The sequence below is a fragment of the Tupaia chinensis genome, unplaced genomic scaffold (assembly GCF_000334495.1).
Source record: "Tupaia chinensis unplaced genomic scaffold, TupChi_1.0 Scaffold000422_1, whole genome shotgun sequence".
Lineage (NCBI taxonomy): Eukaryota > Metazoa > Chordata > Mammalia > Scandentia > Tupaiidae > Tupaia > Tupaia belangeri.
Window position 1 is genome coordinate 1 of NW_006159927.1, and position 14184 is coordinate 14184.

The following is a 14184-nucleotide window of genomic DNA, read 5'->3' on the forward strand; positions in this document are numbered from 1 at the left end:
TTCCCTCTTACTTTCTCTGTCTCTCTCCAGTAAGTACAGGGGCACTATGGCAAAAATCCTAAAAACAACAACAGCTTCTCTGAGTAGATGACTGAGAGCTGAGATTTTAACATTACAAAGGAGTGAGCCAGGTCCCATGCTGTTCCATGGGGGGGATGGGGAACTAGCCACATATGACTATTCAAGTTTAAATTAATAGAATTTAAGTATAATTTGGACCAGGAGTTGCCATAATGGCTATGTCTCTGGACTCCCATATAGTCGACCAGGGTTCAAGTCCTGGACCTGGTGGCTTAAACTCACACCTGGCGTGTGTTTGTGCATGCCCAAGATCCTGAGAAGAGAATGGAGAAGACGGCATTGTGGCGTGGCCATCCCACCTGGGGGGTGATTTCTCGCTTTCTGTCTCTCTGTCTCTCTGGCGTGTGCACACGCCCTGTAGCAAAAATCTCTAAAAAACAAAAACAAAAACAAAAACAAAAACAAAACAATTAAAAGGGGCCAGCAGGTGGCATGATGGTTAAGGGTGCTGAACTCCCACATGATGGACTGCAGTTCAAGTCCTGGACCTGGCAGCTTGCTTTGTCACTTTATACCTCATGCACACGTGCACTCTTTCTCTTTCTCACTCTGTCCTTTCTGGTCAAATTAGAATAACTACATGAAATAAATAAAGTTAGATAACATAATTCTCCAAAAAAAACCCCACATAAAATTAAACATTCACTCTTCAGTCACACTAGCCAAATGTCAAACGTCCAATGTCCACATTCATCTAGTGGACAGTGCACGTTGATAGAATATATCCATCACCCCAGAAAGTTTTATTGAACAGGTTTGATTCAGAGGAATTGAGTTTGTGCCAGGCAGAGGGAAGGATATACACAAAACTCTAATCCCATTGACACAACCCCACTGGAGCCCTGAAGGATGAACACACATCAGGAACAAAGAAGGCCCTGAACATTTCTAACACATTACAGAATCATAGACTATGAGCAATGGGAAATGTCTTTGAAGACCTTGGACCATCTGACACCTAAAATGTAGACCTCAAGTTAAGACAGGTTAAATGTAGTCCAGCTTCTCCCCTCAGTCCCTCATTCCTTCCGTTATCCCTTATTGCCTTTCCTACCAGGAAAGCCATCTTCTCGCCGTCCATTTCCTAATTTCTTTTAAGAGCTAATACCAAGCTTACCCTTTCAGAAAAATTTCCCTGCTTTTGTGTGATGGACCTTTTGCTATCCAACCTCCCCCCACCTTAGATAGGCACAAGGGACACAGTTTGGCCAGAATCTCATTTTTGTTCTCTGTTAAATGTCTACAGGTCTGGTCTTCATAAGTAAGTTACACAGGGACTATGACTACACTGTGTTTGGTTTCACCTCAACACACAGCAAAGAAGATGAAGACATTTTTAGTGAAGAGGAACAGCAGATGGCATAATGGCTGTGTTGCTATACTCCCAGGTAGTCCACAGCAGTTTGATTCCTGAACCCGGCGGCTAAAATTTATGCTGGGGGCCTGTACGTGAATGCTCAAAATCCCAAGAGGAGAATGAAGAAGGGATTGTGGCATGGCCATCCCCCCAGGAAGTGATTTCTTCCTTTCTCTCTCTCTGTCTCTCCGGCAAGCGCACCCACTCTACAGCAAAAATCTCTTTAAAAATTTTTTCTTAGTGAAGAAAGGTAGGTAGGTATGGTGGGGAATAGAAGATAGGACTTAACTCCAAAGAACTAAAGGTAATCTTGACTGATGGGCAATGCGTTTGTGGCTGGGATAAAAGCAGGGGTTTTTTATTTGTTTGTTTTTGAGAGGTTTCTGCTATAGGGCACATGCACTCGCCAGACAGACAGATAGAAAGCGAGAAATCACCCCCAGGGGGGAGGCCACGCCACAATCCCTTCTCCTCCATTCTCCTCTCAGGATCTTGGGCACGCACGCACATGCGCCCAGCGTGAGTTTAAGCCACCGGGTCTGGGATGCGAACCACGGTCGACTCCATTACGCTAACTGCTGGTCCCAAAAGCAGGTTCGATAGATAGCCATCGATGTGCCCAGGGCTGTATAGAGAAGACAGTGGTGTCTCTAGCACCGTCTCACATACCTTCAGAGGCGATTTCTTTCATCTTCATTTTGTTTTGGGCGGCACCCTTAGAATATGTGTTCATTTCTTGTCACTTTGACTTCATATTTTTCTAGTCCTTGAAGGAAAGTTAAAGGATGAAAGCAGATTAGAAATAGAAAACCACAGATCATCATATTAGAGAAATCTTGATGAGATTCTAGAATTTCAAAAGACTTCATAGCCTGGACAAAGCTGTAGTGGTAAACGCAACGTTCTAGGATGCTGACTCATGGGGGGGAAAGTTCCAGGGTTGCATTCAGAGACCTTCCTGGATATGCCAGGCAGGTGTGTGCCCATGATCTGGGGCTGACTGAAGGGGGGGTGGGTCACAGAATAAGAACCCTGTTGAGGATGCCTGTCTCTGTCTCTGTCTCTCTTTCTCTTATGGAAGAAATAAACTTAAATGCTTTTTAAAAAATAATTATTTAATTGTATTTATTCATATTAATATTTTTTTAAATTTGCTACAGGATATGTGTGCTTACCAGAAAGAGAGAGAAAGTGAAAAGAAGTAAGCTTCCGGGTCTGGGACTTGAACTGTAGTCAGCAATGTAGGAATCCAGTGCCTTTACCACCGTGGCATCTGCTATCCCAGAAACATGAAAAAAGAAAATATAGAAAAAAATAAAAAAGGCGTTTTGAAAAAGGTGAAAAGAAAAATATGAAGTGGACCCACAAGGGAAATTTTCAGGTTTGTATCCAGAGACGTCCCCCTGTATACCGGGCATGCATGTGCCCATGATCCAGGGTTGGCTGAAGCTGGGGGTGGACTGTGGCATCAAGATCTTGCTGGGGTTCTGTGACACACTAGCAATGTGCTGCTCAAGAGAAGCCAGACCCTACATGGTGACTGTGGTTTGAATCCTCAGTCCGGTCAGCCTGGAATACACTGGGCATGCACATGGGTACCCAAGATCCACTGGGCTGGGGAAGAGAGGTCACAGCATGACCAGACCCGGTCAAGGAGCTCCTCCTATTTCTCGTGTATATACCCTCACTTACACTCACTTTCATCTTTTTTTTTTTTTGGAGAGGTTTTTGCTATAAAGCACGTGCGCTCGTCAGAAAGACAGAGAGACAGAGAGATAGAAAGCGAGAAATCACCCCCCAGGGGGGATGGCCATGCTACAATCCCTTCTCCTCCATTCTCCTCTCGGGATCTTGGGCACGCACGCACACGCACCAGGCATGAGTTTAAGCCATCAGCCATTAGCCAACAGCTGGTCCCAGATTCCTAGAAGTCCTTTGCCGACTTAACTAGTATTCTAAGACCTGAAGGCCATGATGGAGAGTGCCCAGGACTGAGGAGACAGGAAGCAAAAGCCAGGTAGATAGACATCTTGGTAAGCAAGTCTTTTTATGTTGCCAAGGGCAGCATGTGCTCACCAGTGAGAAAGAGACAGAGACAAGAGAGATAGAAAGCACTGCCTCCATGGGAGATAGTCAGGTTATGATCATTTTCCTCCATCTCTCCATCATTTTGAGATTTGGGACATACACACACGCATGTCACCCCACGTGTATCTTAAACCACTGGGTCTAGGACTCAAACTGCAAAGTTGGCGTGTGAGATCTGGCTGCCTTAACCACTAGACCCTGAGCTGGCCCCACGTCTTTAATTCCGCACCTTCAAGTAATTTTTTAAAATTATGTTAATTACATTGGGTGTTTTTAATTTTTTCTTGGAAAGAGCATAAACCCTGAGTGATTACTTTTTTTCCCCTGGGTACTAAGGTACAAGGCAGGGCATTATGCACCTGGCAGGCTTCAGGACCTTGTTGTTATGGCAACAGGGTGGGCAAGCCGAGCTTCCTGACACTGAAGCCTCAGAGTCAATATGGGGTGTGCATTTGTGAAACCCAGGTAGTAAAAGGAAAAAGCTCCCTGGTTGGGGCCATACAAAAGAGCCCATTACAGTAATTAATGCAGGGCCAGCTGGGCAACTGAGAAAACTCCCAGCAGGATTAGGTTTCTCCACTCCCTAGAAGAGGATCTCAGATAGCCTCCCTTCCACCTCAGGGAGGCTGAACCAGAGGCCCCACAGTGATGAGGGCCAGGCGATGACTAGGGAGCTAGGAAGGAACTCAAGTAAGTCAAATGCCTTCCTTCTGAGCTTTCTCATCTGCGAAGTGAAGTACTCTGTCCCAGCTTTAACTCTGTGAGTACAGGCAAACTACACACACACACACACACACACACACACACACAACCAACCAAACAAACATAAAAACTTCTAGGAAGGGACCAGCACTTGGAGTAATGGCTATGTCACTGGACTCCCATGTAGTTGATCGCGGTTCAAGTCCCAGACCTGGTGGCTTAAACTCACACTGGGTGCGTGTGCGTGCGTGCCCAAGATCCCAAGAGGAGAATGGAGGAGATGGGATTGTGGCGTGGCCATCCCTCCTGGGGGTGTGATTTCTCGCTTTCTGCCTCTGTCTCTCTCTGTCTTTCTGGCGAGTGCATGTGCTCTATAGCAAAAACCCCTCCAAAAAAAGAAAAAAAATACCCAAAAAAACCTTCTAGGAAGACCGTTCATATTTATTGGCCATCTACCATGAGTTAGACACTTCACATTAACTTACTTAATCCTCACGGTCTGCTAGATATATTGTTTTTCCCACTTCACAAACAATGAATTAACAGTCAGTAAAAGTAACCTTGCCCAACAGAGGTCTTCGCAGTTAGGCTTCCGTACAGCCTGCCTCTCCTGAGCTCTGTCTGGGTCCACGGTTTGTTCCATGCTGCCACTCCACCCCACCCCCAGCCCCCCCCCCAGCCCCTTTTATTTCTTTACCACTTTCTATTACAAGTCACTGACCCTGACAAATTTGATAGGAAGGACAGCTGAAGCCATGCTGCCCTCCCTGACGCCTGGAGAGTCTGCTTCATGAGTACACTTCACAGTGTTTGCTTTCCAACAACCTGCTTGTCCTCCGGGCTGCTGCATCTCTTGACTGCAAACGTGGGCTGAACCCTCACTCTGGGTCAGGCACTGTGCCAAGCGCCTCCCATGCTCCCATGACCCTCATTGCACGCTCTGAAGTAGGCATGACTGTGAACCCTCCCCCTCCACACACACACACAGAGGACAGAACACACCTAGAGCCAGACACCAAGAGGAGGAGGAGCCTGACAGTGGCAGGTTGAATCTAACGCTCCGCAAGGCTGAGCCCATGAGAAGATTCCAGGATTGTGTCTGGAGACCTCCTTGAGTACACTGGGCATCCTGAGTCCATAATCTGGGACTCACTGAGGCTGGGGATGGATCATGGTATAAAGACTCTGTTGGGGATGCTATCTCTGTCTTGCTGTCGCTCTCTGTCTCTTTGTCTCTTTCACGCTTGGAGAATAAATGAATAAAATGGAAAAGCTAAGGAGCCGTACAAGTACATTGAACTAGAAATCCAGAGCATTTCATAGTTTAGACTAAATGGCTATCCTTTGATGATGACACAGAGGGCCTTCTATTGTCTGCACATCCTTCATCACCCAATCAGGATCGACTATAAAGAAGCCTGTGCTGAGGAGCTGAGAACTGATGCCAGTTCCACTCATCCTGTTTCACAGTTGTCTTTGTTTTGTTTTTGTTTTTGTTTTTTTTTTTGAGAGGTTTTCACTATAGGGCGCGTGCGCTCGCCAGACAGACAGAGAGAGACATAGAGACAGAAAGCGAGAAATCACCCCCCAGGGGGGATGGTCAAGCCGCAATCACTTCTCCTCCATTCTCCTCTCGGGATCTTGGGCACACACGCACACGCGCCCGGCGTGAGTTCTAAGTCACCAGGTCCGGGACACGAACCGCGGTCGACTACGTGGGAGTCCAGCGACATAACCATTACGCTCACTGCTGGTTCCCTCCACAGTTGTCTTCTGAGTACCCTTTCTGTAAATGCAGAGGACGCCGTTTGCTTTCAGAGGCTAAGACTCTCTGCCTCCCAGTGAGGACTCACTGGAAACCAGATTCCTAATTCACTTTGATTGAATGTTCCCATTTACTCACGTGGATGATCCAAATCTTGGGCACTGGAACAAGGAGGTATCCCCTGGAGCAGTCATATTTCTATTTTTATCACGTAACTCAGAGCCCTGCTTCAAACCTTCCAGTGGATGTTCACCACACTGGAATAAAATTCAGATTTCTGCCCCAGGCGATGAGGCCCTTGGCTGCCTCTCACCTCTGATTTTCACATGATAAAATCACTCTGGCCTGAGTTGATTGCCATCTCTTTAAAGAGGATTTTTTGTTTGTTAATAATTTAGTTTGTTTCTGAGTATCCCACCCTCCCCGCCAAGAAGCACACAGCGATTACTTGAGCTATTCAAATTTACTGCCATTTATAGGTTCTGATCCTTGTTAATTAACACAAATCATCAGCAAAAGTAGTCTCTTGCTTTAGGGAGCTAGTTCCCCATGGGTATCTCTTTCTCTTTTTTTAATCATTGTCAGAAGGAACGCATGCTCACCAGAGTCAGAGAGGCAGAGACGGAGGGAAAAAGCAACCCCCAAGGGGGTTGGTCATGCCACAATCCTTCTCCTCCATGTCTCCATTTGGTTGGCATTTGGGGCATGCACACAGGTATACCCAGTGTGTGTTTCAAGATGCCATGTGGATTTGAACCACGTGGTTGCCCATGTAGGTTCTGGCTCCCTTAACAACAAGGCCTTGGGGTCAACCACCGTGGATCTCTTAAATAGAGCAGACTGCCATAGTTCTGAATTATTTTCAAGGACCTTTATATAAAGAACAACCTTTGGAGATAGAGATAGTGTCTCACTCCACAGCAAAGGGAAAATGGCTTCTGGCCCAATGAAAGACATGAGTTACCTAGGTTCAAGGTTCTTCTGAAATGGAACCCACAGTGATGGCATGTGTCACTTGGCCCCCTTCAATCACCCCATGGCTTGGGGAGCTGGCACAAGAAAATGCTGTTACTCTCCTACTGCTATTGCCATGAGTGTCTTTTGCCTCTGACCCAGGAGTCTCATTTCTTCTGCTAGCATCCAGGAAACTGGCAGAATAACTTGTTAGCTTGCAAGTAAGGTAGACTCCCACACCTTTCAGAGTTCTTGACACCCACAACTACGTTTGCTTCAAGTGACACAGCTTTGCTTCACTCATGCTCCCAGTATGCAGTGATAGCACAATTACAGTGACCTGATGTCTATATTATTTCTGGGTATTAAAGTGTCAGGGAGTTTATTGGGAAGCTCTCATGACACGAGTGGCACAAAAGAGAACCTCATTAGCACTGCAATGCTTACAAGCTCTGCAATACAACACTCACCAATTTTACATTATCCTCAAAAGGAAGAAAAAGAGCGAGGCTCATCAGACATCTTGCACCGTCGTTCTGAGCATCTGGGTTGGCCAACATCACTGCCTTCGCCCCCTCCGTGACACATGGTACATGCAAGGCAGCACCATGACGCTCCTCTTCCACAATCCTAACAGAGCAACCTGGGGTGGAGAGAACGGGGATTTCTGTATTCATGTCACATCTCTTTTAATTTAAAATTTTTGTTTGCTTTAGGGAACATGCACTCTCCAGAGACAGAGAGAGACAAGGAGAAAGGGAAAGTGAGAAAGCATCCATTGGGGCAGATAGCTTCACCATACTATCATCTACGCCATTCTCTCTCAGGATTTTTGGGCCTGAGCACACATGTGCCCAGTGTGTTTTTTAAGCTGCCGGGTCATGGACTCAAACCATGCAGTCAGCTATGTAGTATACAGTCTCCTTAACTTCCATGCCATCTGCTGGCCCACCATCACCATGCCACAGACTTCTTGCTTTTTGGGGGTTTTTTTTGAGAGGTTTTTGCTGTAGGGCACACGTACTCACCAAAAAGACAGAGAGAGACAGAGACACAGAAAGTGCGAAATTACCCCCCAGGGGGAATGGCCGCGCCACAATTCCTTCTCTTCCATTCTCTTCTCGGGATCTTTGGCATGCACACATATGCACCCAATGTGAGTTTAAGTCACTGAGCCCAAGACTTGAACCATGGAAGACTGCATGGGAATCCAGCGAGGTAGCCATTATGCCATCTGCTGGTCTGAATGCCACAGACTTCTATTTTTTTTTTTTTTTATCATTAGCTGTAACACTTTATAATAAAACATTGTAAAATACTAATATAAATTTAACTAATTATAATGGCAAACATAAGTTTTAATATTAAATATAAAGAAAGTTCAAGAGTCAGGTAAAATATTTCAGGGCCTGGTAAACATTTCAGATACTTGTTCCTTTCCCAGATCTTCCTGTTTTCTTTTTAATTTATTTTACTTACTTATTTATTTACTTATATATTCATTTATTTATTTATTTTTAGTTTGACCAGAGAGGGTCAGAGTGATAGAGAGAGAGAGAGAGAGAGAGAGGGAAAGTGAGAAAGCAAGCTGCCATGTTCGGGACTTGAACTGTGGTCAGCCATGGTGAGAGTCCAGCGCCCTTAACCACCAAGCTATCTGCTGTCCCCTGGATCTCCTTGTTATAAAGAAATAGGTTTCTTTATTTTTGCTATAGGGAACATGCACTCTCCAGAGACAGAGAGAGACAGGGAGAAGGGGAAAGTGAGAAAGCACCCACTGGGGCAGATAACCACACCATGATATCTTCTCCATTCACTTTCGGAATTTTTGGGCCTGAGCACGCATGTGCCCAGTGTATTTTTCAAGCTGCCGGGTAAAAGGGGGGAAATCATTGAACTGAAAAAGACTAGGAACTTCCTTAAGAAATGTAGTCATTCATTAAGAAGTATTTTCTACTTAATGAATTTTCCTACTTATAATAAGTTCAATGGGGAAACAGAGCAATGTATGTGCTCTTGTCCCTACCCTTAAGGAATCTACTACCTGAGGTGGCTGATGCACTAATAATTTGCATAAAAGCAGAGGTGAGGCATGTCATAGAGGAGGCGAGAAGTCAGTATAAGGGGTGCATCTCAGAGGAGAAGGTTGCATTTAATCTTGACATAGGAGGTGAGAAAAGGTGGGGAGAGGCCCATGGCCATCCATATTGGAGGGGCACAGAGGAATGGATACTGGGCAAATGGGTTCATGCTACAATGGAAAGGAGCTAAATCTGGATGCATAAGTTGGAGGGCTGAAAGTCACAAAGAAGGGAAAGGTAATTATAGAAGAAAGAACAAGGAAGGGGCTGGCCTCATGACCTGGTGTGTAAGGGAGCTGATTCCACATGGCCAACAAAGCAGACTGAGTCCCAGACTTTGCAGCTTGAAAAACATGCTAGGTGGAACCAGCAGAGAGCCCAATGGTTGTCACTGGACTCCCACATGGTTGACTGTGGTTTGAGTCCCGGACCCAACAGCTGGAAACTCACACTGGGCATGTGCGCATGTGTGCATAAAATCCCAAGAGGAGAATGGAGAAGGGATTTCTGTGTGCCTGTTTCCCTAGGGAATGACTCACTTTCTGTCTCTCTGTCTCTCTCTGTGGCTCTGGCAAGCACATGGGTCCTATAGCAAAAATCTCTATTAAAAACAAGAAAAAAAAAAAACATGCCAAGACATGAGTGTGTGTTCCCAAAGTCACTAAAAGTCGGAGAAACAGAGGAGAAGGGATTGCAGCTTGACCATTCACCATAGCGGGTGCTTTCTCCCTTTCCTGTTCTGTCTCTGTCTCTCTGGTGAGTGCAAGTGCGTTCTGGGAAATAAATAAAAATGAGTAAAAAAAGGAAAAGGAAAAAAAGAGAGAGAGAAAAGAAAGAAAAAGAAAGAAAGGAAGGAAGAAGAGGGCAGAGGAAAGGTCAGTGTGTCTGTGAAATAACTCCACCTTAGCAAACCTGCTCTCCTTTGCCCTAGTCATGGGTAGGCAGTTGTGAGATATACGTGTTTACAGAAGGCGGGATTAACAGCAGTCTTTACTGTTGTGCTATTTCAGAACAACAGTTCCATAAAGTCACAGCTTCAGCATTTTCGGTTTCGTGATTTCTGAAGTCATAGTTCATTCTACTTTCCTGAACACGTGACATGAATCTGAGATTCACAGACGTTTAAAATGTGAGAGCTGGAGAAACTTTGACGTTTTTGGGATCAGTCCTACAAACCCTTATTTAATATCTAACTTTTAAACCTTCCATTTATGTCCTTTACGACTACACAATTTTTATAACTCAAAAGGGAAAAATAAGAGTTTTCTTTTTTCTTTCTTCTCTCCCTTCCCTTCTCCTGTCCTCTTATCTTCTCTCTTTTTTCGATTCTTTTTCCATTTTTCTTCTTCTACTTCTTCCCTCTTTTTCTTCTATTTCTTTTTAAATGAAAACAGACAAGCCTGTTTGTTAGATGGGATTTTTGAGATCCTTGTCAGGGGAGAACTTTGAGATGGCCTAGAACATTATCATTTTACACACGATTCTAAGCAAAGTGGACTCAAATGCCAGAATCGGCACTGACTGTAAAGAGAACAGGCTTATCAGTCACGCTGGTGAATCTAGCAGGCTGCCCCACATACTAATTACCTAACATGCAACAACAAATCAGAAGTAGGCCGAAGGTCATGGTGCATATGCTCAGAAGGAGGCTGCAGAGTGGCTGCGTGCATTCCTGACCCTCTGCATTCCTGGTTCCACAGCCCTCCAAAGTCAGTCTGCGAGGTGGTTGCCTTGGGGTCTTTTAGAATCTAAGTAGGGAGGACATCCAGGAAATGAATTCTGCTGTTGAGCTCCTGGGGTGGGCCAAGAGTCTCCCTTTTTTCGTCCTGCCTCTTGCTTGGCACTCACACAAGAATTCTGCAACATCCCTCTGCCTTTCCTGAGCGCTCATTACAGATGTGTGTCTACACACGACTATTCAGCAAGCTGTACATTGGCCTCTGCTAGTGGAAATGCCTTAGGTAAGGCAGGGCGAGGACACATTTGCACAATCCTTGTCTCTGCCAATTTTTCCACTGGGAAAAAAAAAAAAAAAGTTACCTAGCCACCAAAACAATTCAGCCCAGCTGAGACGACCTACCTCCATCCAAATGGTACACTAAAAGTTTATGACTACCAGTCTTGTCTTCCAGTTTTCGAATGTGGGATTATTAAAACATAAAAACTAGCCCCACAGTGCAGTGGTCAAGCTTTGTGCAGAAGAGGCTGAATCTCCCATCGTCAACCGCAGTTTGAATCCTGACCTAGTGGCAATATCACGTGTATACCCAGAATTCTGTCACTGTGACCAGGCCCTGTTGGGAGGTGCTTTCTCTCTCTAATTCTCTCTCATGTGTGCATAAACATTTTCTATCAAGATTAAAGGTAAAAAAAATTTTTTTTAATGACATATGAGGTCAGTCCTCTGGTATAATGTTTAAGGGAGCTGAATCCCAGATGGCCATCTGGGAATTCCTGTCCCTGCAGCTTGCAAGACCTACCAGGCACGTGTGCATGCATGCCCTAAATCTAGACAAGAGGGAGAAATGGAAGATAGGGAATTACAGCAAGACCACGCCCCACTGGCAAGTGCTTTCTCCTTCTCCCTTTCCCTCTGTCTCTTCCTGGCAAATGCAGGTGCCCTCTGGCAAGTTAAAAAAAAAAATAGTCACATGTATTTATTGATGACAATTTATACAAGAGTTGTATTACAGAATAAACAGCTCAAACCACTCCCCCGGCCCAAACTATGGGTCTACATGTATGAGAGGTCTTCCAAAAGTTTATTTCTGTGCATTTTATGAAAAAACTATGTGTGGATTTTAAAGTGTTTGTGGAAATGGAATTAATGTGTGCGTTTGTATGTATCAGTTGATCAATGAGTATATATACAAAGACAAAGTCTTGCCACATATATACTGACAAGCCTTTCCAACTGCTAGGATTATAGGCATATTCCACTGCTCTTAGGCCTGAAAAATATATTCGTTGCTAATAAGATGAGCTGCTCAGAGAAGGTGGGTGGTTGATTTGGTACTCTGCGTTATTGGGTCATCGGGAAAATCATGATGCATTTTTGCATAGAAAAATGTGACTTTCCTGACCACCTAATAGTTAGCTAGCATTACGAGCTGTCTAGCCCTACATGCTTCTAATCAAGAGGGTATTGGACTAAAATGCCTCAGAAAATACCTGTCCACTACCCAACATGGGACCTCAGAACCATGATGTGTGGCCGTGTTGCCAGATGGTGGAAGTCAACCCGAACTGCCTTGCCAAGATGTGCTTCGGTGCTTCATCAAGGCACCCCACTTTGTGGGTCACTGTTTCCTGGCTCTCTTTAAGAGTCATCAAAGAGATCCCCTCATTTGGTGGGTTTTGAACTTGTTGATTTAATTTTCTTAAAAAAAGAATAGACCAGGTAATCTCCAGGTTTAGATAGAATTGACCAATTAGGAGCCAGCAGATAGTGTAATGGCTACATCGCTATACTCCCATGTAGTCGGCCATGGTTTGAGACCCAGATCCGATGGTTTGAACTCACACCAGGTGCGTGTGCATATGTGCCCATGATCCCGAGAGGAAAATGGAGGAGAGGGGATTGTGATGTGGCCATCCCCCTTGGAGGGGTGATTTCTTGCTTTCTGTCTCTCTGTCTCTGTCTGTCTTTCTGGTGAGCGCATGCGCCCTATAGAAAAAAAATAATAAAATAAAACAAAACAAAAAAAACTCCAAAAAGTTAAAAAAGCATGGACCAATTGACCAATGAGTAGGAGAGGATGTAATGAGAAACTGAAATGTTTATTTTTCTTTCTTTCTTTCTTGAGTAATTTATTTTAGGATGCTTTTTTCTTTTTAAAAACTTGCTAGAGGACACATATGCATGGCAGAGAGAGAGGGACAGAGAAAGAGAGATAAGGAGGGAAAAAGATAGTGAGAAAGCATCCCCAGTGAGAAATGGTCATATCTCAAACATTCTCCATTTCTCTTTTAGGGATTTTGGGCACATAGGCACATGTGCCTAGTCTGTTTTTATTTTTAGTTTTTAAGGTTTTGGCATAAGGTGCATGTGCTTGCCAGAGAGAGCCAGGGAGAGGTAGAGAGAGGGAAAGTAATCACCCACTAGAGGGGGATGATCACACTGCCACCCCTTGTCCTTCATTCTCCTCTTGGGACTTTGGGCACATGCACGCAGCATGATTTTCAGGCTGCCGAGTTGGAGGCTTGAACCATGGTCAGCATTGTGAGATTCCAGTGCCTTAACTACCATGCCACCTGCTGGTTCCATCTGGTGTGTTTTTCAAGCCAGTGGGTCTGGGACACAAACCGCATAGTAGTTCATGTGGGATACACCAGGCCCATGAAAACTTAAGTTTTCTAATAGTAACTGTACACAAGACCAAGTGAATACAATTTGGGAAAAGATGAAGGGACAGAAAAGGAGTTAATTTTGGTGAAGAAATCTAGATTTCTGGTGATAGGCATCTGCAAAGAAGTGGAAACATGAAAGTGTCATCATAAATCCCTATGAAGAGAGTGTGTGGATGCCTGTGGGAAGACAGCAGTGAAGGCTGGGGAACAACACTGGGGACAATCAGTAGGTCATATTACAGAGTTCCTATTCTATCTTATTGGTGTTGGGGAGCCATCAAAGAGTGCGAGCAAATGAGAAACTAGACTTGAGTCTGGACAAGAGCATCTGGTTGCTAAATCCAAGAGTGGTTGGACAGGGGCAATGACAGCACCAGGGAGACTGGGGAGCGACTGTCACAGTGACCTGGGAGAGATGGTCTGGGCTTTGGTCTCAGCTTGAGTGTAAAGAAGAGGGTGGACAGAAGGATTCCAGAGGTGATATCCATGGGGCCAGCTAATGATTTGGTACGGGAGGTGATTAAAGGGAAAATCAAAACTAAGTTTCAGGCTAGCCAGGTGGCGTAGTGGTTAAAGCACTGGACTCCCACATGGCTGACTGCAGTTCAAGTGCCAGACTCAGATGCTTGAAACTCATGCCGGGCACTTGTGCATGAGTGCCCAAATTCCCAGCAGGAGAAAGGAGGATAAGGGATTGCAGTATGGCCATGTCCCTGGGGGGTGATTTCTTTCTTTCTCTCTGTCTCTCCAGAGAATGCATATGCTCTATAACAAAAATCTCTCAAAAGAAAGAAAAACATGGCAGG

General features: G+C 44.9%; 1 long non-coding RNA gene across 2 annotated transcripts in view; it reads right to left on the minus strand.

The window, feature by feature from the left end:
• Window positions 1-2674: 2674 nt before the first annotated feature.
• LOC114008957 (uncharacterized) overlaps window positions 2675-14184 on the minus strand; it is a 52005-nt gene continuing 40495 nt past the window's right edge. The window contains exons 2-3 of one of the 2 annotated variants that reach the window (XR_003550444.1): window positions 7418-7590; window positions 2675-2711 (exon numbers count right to left, since the gene is read on the minus strand). This is a non-coding gene — a long non-coding RNA (uncharacterized LOC114008957). Of the gene's footprint in view, window positions 2715-7417; window positions 7591-14184 lie in introns of both variants that reach the window. The other variant, XR_003550445.1, reaches the window with a different exon arrangement.